The sequence below is a fragment of the Rosa rugosa genome, chromosome 4 (genome assembly GCF_958449725.1).
Source record: "Rosa rugosa chromosome 4, drRosRugo1.1, whole genome shotgun sequence".
In the NCBI taxonomy this organism is placed as follows: domain Eukaryota; kingdom Viridiplantae; phylum Streptophyta; class Magnoliopsida; order Rosales; family Rosaceae; genus Rosa; species Rosa rugosa.
The window spans coordinates 35,337,485-35,346,473 of NC_084823.1; positions in this window are offsets into that span (position 1 = coordinate 35,337,485).

Sequence of the window (8,989 nt, forward strand, 5' to 3'; positions counted from 1 at the left end):
CGGTTGACCAATTCGATCGGATTCGAAAATATGGTGAAATTGGCTAAATTTTTTACCACACTCATAATTTATTGTAATAAACTCATCCAACGGTCGGTTTTTCCATTTTCTTTGAATTGATAGGGGTTGCTCTTTGTAGTGTATGATATATTAATATAGGTTTATAAGAGTAACTAAGTTTGACCTAGTGGATCGAAATCGAAACGAGAACCAAATTGGCTGAATTTTCTACAACCACCATAAAACATTACAATCTCTCCATCGAGCGGTTGGTTTCTCTGAATTCATTTTCCACTTCATGGTTGCTTTAGAATAAACCTCAACAATTTAAATGTAATGTATAAGTCATACAACTTTAGGAGGAAAATTGGTATAGGCCAATGTGTTTGTAATTAAATTTTTTTTTTTATCTCATGTCCACACACATCCATCGATGGAATATTTACAAACGTGATGTGAAAAAATAAGCACGTTTCGCGGTCGTCATGCCATCGGTCAACCAAGAAAATATACAAGTGACGACGGTTGACCAATTCGATCGGATTCGAAAATATGGTGAAATTGGCTAAATTTTTTACCACACTCATAATTTATTGTAATAATCTCATCCAACGGTCCATTTTTCCATTTTATTTGAATTGATAGGGGTTGCTCTTTGGAGTGTATGATATATAGATATAGGTTTATAAGAGTAACTAAATTTGACCTAGTTGATCGAATTCGAAACGAGAATCAAATTAGCTGAATTTTTTACAATCACCAAAAAACATTACAATCTCTCAATCGAGCGGTTGATTTCTCTAAATTCATTTTCCACTTAATGGTTGCTTTAGAATGAACCTCAACAATTTAAATGCAATATACAAGTCATACAACTTTAGGAGGCAAATTAATATAGGCCAACATCTTTGTAATTAAAATTGAAATTTTTATCTTATGTCCACGCACATCCATCGATGAAATATTTACAGACGTGATGTGAAAAAATAAGCACGTTTAGCGGTCGTCATGCCATCGGTCAACCAAGAAAACATACAAGTGACAACGGTTGACCAATTCGATCGGATTCGAAAATATGGTGAAATTGGCTAAATTTTTTACCACACTCATAATTTATTGTAATAATCTCATCCAACGGTCCATTTTTCCATTTTGTTTGAATTGATAGGGGTTACTCTTTGGAGTGTATGATATATAGATATAGGTTTATAAGAGTAACTAAATTTGACATAATTGATCGAATTCGAAACGAGAATCAAATTAGCTGAATTTTTTACAATCACCATAAAACATTACAATCTCTCAATCGAGCGGTTGATTTCTCTAAATTCATTTTCCACTTCATGGTTGCTTTAGAATGAACCTCAACAATTTAAATGCAATATACAAGTCATAGGACTTTAGGAGGCAAATTGATATAGGCCAACATCTTTGCAATTAAAATTGAAATTTTTATCTTATGTCCACGCACATCCATTGATAGAATATTTACAGACATGATGTGAAAAAATAAGCATGTTTCGCGGTCGTCATGTCATCGGTCAACCAAGAAAACATACAAATAACGACGGTTGACCAATTCGATCGGATTCGAAAATATGGTGAAATTGGCTAAATTTTTTACCACACTCATAATTTATTATAATAATCTCATCCAACGGTCGGTTTTCCCAATTTATTTAAGTTGATAGAGTTTTCTCTTTGTAATAACAGGCCATCACGGTTGTTCCCTTTAGCCCTAAATCCATCGAGCGAAGATCCATATTCAAGGACATGTCTTTGTCAAAAGGTGAAATTATCTAATGTAAATAAGTAAGAGATAAGCATATCAAGTAAGCCACTCTAATGCCAGCAAAATATAAAAAATAAAAATAAAAAAAATCAACCTAGCCAGTCTCATTGAAATTTTATTATGTCATAAACAAATAAAAAATCCAAAAAAGATGGGATCTAATATCAAACACTGTTTTTCTTTTTACATGTATTATTATATCATCCGTTGATTCAAGGAAGCTTTTGCCCAATTATCTATTAGTTGAAGTCAATTTTTGCTACATAACTCTGAAATGAGCAGGCGACAATGATGGTGAGGATGAACGATGATAAAGAAACTATGAATTTTGGAAAAAGGAAGAAGCTTAAAGCTCAACTTTGTTCTTTCTATTTGATGATATTCGATCCTTGTGCTGGCAAAATTGCTACGTATGTATCTTAATGTTACGAAATTAAAAATCATTCAGCTCTATAGCAATAAGGACCTCAAATTAATTGTTGAAAAATGTCACCGTCTACGAGCCATCAGGATCATCAATGTTATGGTGATGTGGGAGAAGATGCTCTGTCGGCTAGCTGTTGGAGATATATGTCCCAATTTATCCAAAGTTGTAATTCGAGGTACATTTGCTGTTGCTGATTGTGGAGTGATTGCTCTTCTGTAATCTGCTCATAATCTAATGACTTTGATTTTGGAGTCCAGAGGTGGAGTAGTGGAGTAGTGGAGGATGTAGCGCTTGAAGCAATCGAGTCTGCATCTTCCCTCAATAATTTAGAGTTGCCCAAGTGTCCAAGAATATCTGATGTGGGATTGGGCTACTTAGCATATGGCTCTACCTCTAAGACCTTGAGGAAATTGGTCGTGAAAGATAGTGAGTAGATCACAGACACTGGAGTGGAGCATTTACGCAAGATGTGTTGCTTGGAGAACTTAGCATTTGGAGGGGATATAGAGGTGGACTAGTATTTAGCGGAAATGAGGAAAACTTTGGTTCCAGAAAGAATCATAGAAGCTGGAGGTGTTGTAATATCTGTGATCAACACCCTCAAATAGTTGAAGTTGTTTGAGACACGGACTGTGTCGAACAACACCTTGCTTGCTCTCACTCAGAACTGCCGCAGCTTGAAAATCATTGACTTAAGGTATTGTCCAAATGTCACCGAAGCTGGTCTTCTTGCATTTTCAAAACACAAGTCTTGAAAAAACTTGTGATTTTGCTAAGGTGCCGCTTGGTATTTCTGATGTTGTCACATTAGTGGAAGGATGCCCTACACTTATAGATGTCATAGTGGATTCAGCTTGGCGCCTTACTTAGAGAGAGGAATTGAAGTCGATGGATGACAAGACATCACGCATGCTGAAGTTCATACAAGAATAGGATGGATTACATGTAGGTCTCCCTTGCACTTTTCTTTAGTTTCTGCTTGTTGCTTACATAGTTATATTGAAGTAAGTCGACCTTTTGTGAAGTATTATGCTTCATCTTTATTTTGTGAAGAAAAGTAAGGAATAGTTACACTTTTGGAGAGAAGAATTGAAGTCGATGGATGACAGGACATTACGCATGCTGAAGTTCATACAAGAATAGGATGGATTACATGTGGGTCTCCCTTGCACTTTTCTTTAGTTTCTGCTTGTTGCTTACATAGTTATACTGAAGTAAGTCGACATTTTGTGAAGTAGTATGCTTCATCTTTATTTTGTGAAGAAAAGTAAGGAATGGCTACACTTTTTTTTTTTCCAGTTTCATGTTATATTGAGCTACAACTTCATTTTGTGAAGAAAACTAAGCAATGCCTGCACTTATATTTTCAGTCCCAACTTCAATATTTTTATTTTTGTCAAATATGTTGGACTTGCATATCATGATATGTGAGAAATATGTAGCTTTGCATATTATTTTCTACAACAACTTAGTATGTATTGCAACTTATTGTATATGACATAAATAAAGTCTGGCATTTTTTATTTGTGACAACACAAAACCTCACATATAGTGTTTTAGATAATTATATAAGTCTCACAAGTAATGTTTACAACATAACGGCTTTGCATACGAATAATTGCCAAAAATATCAACTCTTGCATACAATATATATTTTGGAATATCATTATATGTCTCATAACATGATATTTGAAATGTGACAACTAGGTAGTTTTGTCACTTTTGAAAATCGGTAAAACACATTAAGTGACAACTTAAAATCCTCGCATGTTCGGTTAAGCGAGAATTTTTGAATTTTTGCGACAAATTTGAGTTGTCACAAATGTCATTTCCTATTGTAGTGTCTATAACCACATTCACAAATTTATTGTCTGCGAGCTATCTAGGTCTCTATAGTTTGTTGTATAAATACCAATAAGCTCATAGATGTCTTGATTTCCACTTATTACCATTGAGGGATGAAAGAAAGAAATAAACAAGAAGAATAAGAAAAAAGAAGAATGGTTGTGGATGAGGGAGTCATTATTACGAGAGTTCAACTGGGAAGTCAAGGATTTGAGTTAAAATTTATTTTAGATTTCTTATTTTTAAGTGTTCATAGCAAGTTACCATGGTTACTAATAAGTCTAACGTAGCATAATGAATTGTTGACAGATGAAATTGCATGCAGGTTTCCAAGTTGGGATTTGGATGTAGATGGTTTATTGGAAAATTCAATTAAGCTCCAATCAATGAAGAGCTCGCAATATCAATCATCAAGTATGCATTCGTTAGAGGAATAATATTCTTTGATACACAAGATATATGTGGACCAAATATTAATAAAGTTTTGATTGGAAAAGTAGCGTCACTACATATCATGCATTTCATAAAAAAAATCAGTGTTTGATGTGTTGTCTTAAACTTAGCATTTTACAAGTATTTCATGCATTAAAGCAATTACCTAAAGAGACTCTTGAGTATGTTTGCTTTAGCTGCAAGGCTAGCTTGAAGTGCCTTGATGTTGACTACATCAATCTTTACTCTCATCATCGTGTAGACACATCAGTCACAATAGAGAACACTGGAAGCCCTCTTTTAATTGTAATCTTAATGTGTTGCATTATTTATTCTTTCATTTTTCACAAATTATTGGAGTTGATCGGATTATGTGTTGAGGTGGTGCAGGAACAAAGTGGATGTTAGAGAACATGCAATTCAATTTGAGTGTGTTCAGATCATTCTCTTCTTGCACTGAATCTTTATGTTAACCATATAGACACATACGTGGATGCATATTACTTTTCAAATTCTTTTTCCTATTAATAGTCTTAGCAATGGAATCACAAGTAGAAGCTCTTGGACAGTTAACTACAGATGATCTGGAAGCAAATGTGAGGGCTTATTGTCTCGGCTACCCATTCCATTTTTGATCTAGTGTGTCTATAATTCAATATCATCTTCCAATTGATAAGACGCATGGAAACTAGGAAGAGAAAACATATCACACATGTTTTAGAAAAACAATATGGAAACAGTCAAAAGGAAGCTCAATAATCTGTTGAAAATGGAGGCATAGTTCCAGCTGTATAAGGCATACATATATACATACAAACATGGTAGTGGATAGGAACATAGAGTTCATCACGTATAGTAATACATCTTGTGTTGGATAGCATGTTCTTTGTATTTCGTGTTTCAAAAAATTTATTGCAAACCAGCTTCTTTGTTTCAAATGCACTTTGGTTATTTATAATGAGCTTCAAAGGCAAAGAAAATTGTTGACCATATAAGATTACGATGGTACTCTGTTTAGCTTCCTAATTGATAGCAGTAGGTTGATTTAACATTTAACGTACTTATGATCGTTTCTATGCTCAAACTGGAATTCTTATCATTTCAAATCTCTACCAAAATTGCACCTTTCTGCTATGTTTTAAGTTTTCAGGTGCTAGACTTGATCATTTTTTAGTGGTATTTAAAGTTCAATGTAAATGTTACAGATTCACACCTTCAGACATTTCCTCCATCCGAGGACTGGTGCACAAGGGAATACCAGACGACCGTTTTTAGCCGTTGTCTGTTTCAATTTTTGTAGTAGTGTACCGGGAAGACAAGAAATGGAGGTATTAAGAAATACAATTGCACAAAGTCTAATGAATGCATCTACTTAGCATTTAGTTGCAAATTTCAAGTGACTTTAATATATTTTGTGTAATGGTTCCCGTTGAACTATGGTCGGGAAATTAATCCAAATATTCTAAACTTATTTTGTGTAATAGTAAAACATAATATGCACATATTGAAAGGTTTAAAGTAAATCTTCTATTTGGTCCAAGCAGGGTACAAGGATAATACATGAGAATTTTTTTTTATTTTGTATGGTTACATAATCAAAAAAACAAAATTATGTATTTTAGTAGTATATCTTAGCATGTATGACCATTTTGGTAATTATACCCAGCCAAAACACTTTTGCCTTACAACTTACTAAACACCTAGAAATTGCTTTTCGTTCTCACAGCACTTTTAAAAACAGTTTACGAAACACATCAGCTGCATCTTCTCACAACAAGTTCGGAAGTGCTTCATCTCACAGCAAGTTCAGAAGTGCTTCTTCTCATAGCACAACAATCCCAAACTAAGTTTAGATCATGGTGCTCAAGAACAGCACATAGTTACTGATAAATTAGAAAGAAAAAAAAAACATTATATGATGTGGGGCAGAATAAGAAGAGTGGGTGAGTGGCACGCACCAGGGATAGTGTCACGGACACGTTCTTGAGTAGGGAAATTTTTCGCTTTCCCTCAAGTCCGTGATGGCGCCTTGCTGCCCCCCATATGACAACAAGACCAGCCTAGCACACCTCAGAGTAGAATGTGCTTACACTCAAGTGTTACGCTGCCACCCAACACTCAAAGTGGACACCAATGTGTAGGTGAATGTTTCAATCGACAAGACACACGAAATACGGGGAAACCCCAACCCTTTATTACTCACACTAACAAAAGGAACTCGTGTTGGATCTCCACAATACAACCCCTATTGGATGTTGTTTAGAGTCTCAACACACTCGGCTATTTATAGAGGGCAGCCAACCCTCGGAAGTTGACAACCCCAACTTCCCTAGGTACGTGTGTCGAGCACTCCACGCTTTTCTCTTACGGTTGATATCCCCAACCGCCTAGGGATAAGATCGCTTAACTAGTCGATCTTGTGGTTGACAACCCCAACCACCTAGGTTTATCCAAAGGGGAGTTACTCAAGGTAACTTCCTCCAACTTCCTTTGGATAGGAGCTAATAACCTATGCTAACCGCCGCTTGCATCACCCTTGCATCAGCTTGCTTGCTCGCGCTTGCGTCACGCACTTGTAGCTTGCTTGCTTGCTTGTCAACATGCCATCCTCGCCCCTCGCTGTGCGCTGCCCCTGGCAGTCCCTCGCACAGGCCATGCATTGCCCACTCTCAATGCCATGGTCTTGCCATCAGTGCTTAGCGAGGTTAACCCTCGAGTCCCCCTCCTTGCCTGCTGATGGGCCAATGTTGGCTTTGCTCGCTGCCTGCATGCTTGGCTAGCGAGGCTTGCTCCCTCGAACACTGGTCTTCCTTGCCTTGCCTTCCTTGGACAATCCTTGCTGCCCCTTGACACTCGAGGTAGGCGCAAGACATGCCTTAACCTCGGTGCTTTTACCCCTTGCACCTTCAAGGGTGTAACAGATAGGTATAACATTGTCGCCATGAGTTTGTTCGCACTTTCTCTCACAATATAAAGGTATCACCTTTTGGAGGGCCGTTGATTAAAATTCAATAATCAACGATTCAACAGTTGTGATAGGCTGAGTACTCAGTACTGATATTTAGAGCAATGTAAGAATTGTCGTCTCTCTTAAACTCTTCCTCAACCCTTCCTTCATTATTATCAAAAAGGGGGAGAGAGAGACACTAGAAGAGAGAGAGTCAAAAGAAGAGAGAGACTAGCTCAGAAGAAGAGAGAGATATAAGGTTTCAAAGAAGAGATGTTTCATGGTTCTTATACTTTTTTCTTACTGCATTTCTTTCTTTCCAAAGGTGTTCCATTTTCATGTATTTTTAGTGATTATGGCATAATCGGGAGTCTCGGAGGAGATGTCTGAGTCAGGTCTGAGTTCCAGAGAACTCGGGGCGAATCCGTCGGTGAACGAGTTTGACAACTCGGGGAAAAAGCCGCAGTACCCGGCGGCGTTGGCTCATGCATCACAGTGTGTGGAGGCGTTGCTGAAAAATGACACCCGGAGGGAGATGAGTGGGGGCAACTGCTTCCGTTGAGATTATGATATTTGTCAGTTGTGAGGGAGTTTTTATATAATTTGCCCCCACCAGAAAAAAATATTAATAATAGATCTTGTTTTCTCACAATTCAGAACCCACAAAACTCTTATTTGATGGCTAGACTAAACATTTCAGCAAGCCCACAATTCCCACAAAACAAGAAAAATGGGAATATGTAGTTTCTCATGTACTCTATGCAGCATATACAATCAAAGCCCTCAAAGCCATACACAATGAGCCTATGATTCAACGATTCCAAATGATAATTCCTCGTAAGGACATCTATAGATGATTTGAGCAGTATTATTTCTATTTTGTTGCTAAATATTGATTGTCTTTTATGTTGGGAAACAGCTCGAGTCTTTTTTTATAATGAGAATCATGTTTGTATAGTATATGCACTGATTGCAAATGCAGGGGATGTATTGAATTGGAATATTGTTAATATTTAGAAATTAAAATGTTGTGTTCATTCATCAATGATCTATTTTGGTGTTTGGTTAATTATTTTGCCACCACATATACATATATATTTCTCCCTTTGCCGTTGTTCCCAAGCCTTGGCTCTAATATCTGCATAACTTGTTGTATTATTTACAACAACTTCACAAGCAGTTAAAGAAAAAAAGACAAACTTTGTTGCCTTTCCAAGCCTTGGCTCTATAACCTGCATTACTAGTTGTATTATCTACAACAACTTCGTAAGCAGCTGAAGAAAAAGAAAATAAACATTGTTGCATTCTCAAGCCTTGGCTCTAGGCTCATTATCTCTCCAGAAGATTCTTCTAATCCCTTTTTGTGACGATGAGAATGTCAAGAAGCTTTGATAAATTGTGGCCACTATGCAGCTTGAGATAAATGAACTATTGATACACTATGCAGCTTGAGATAAATGAACTATTGATAAATTAGAGTCATATTATAAATTTGTTGATTTATATGCTTAGTACTGTGCAATTTTTATGTTGTTTCATATGAAAT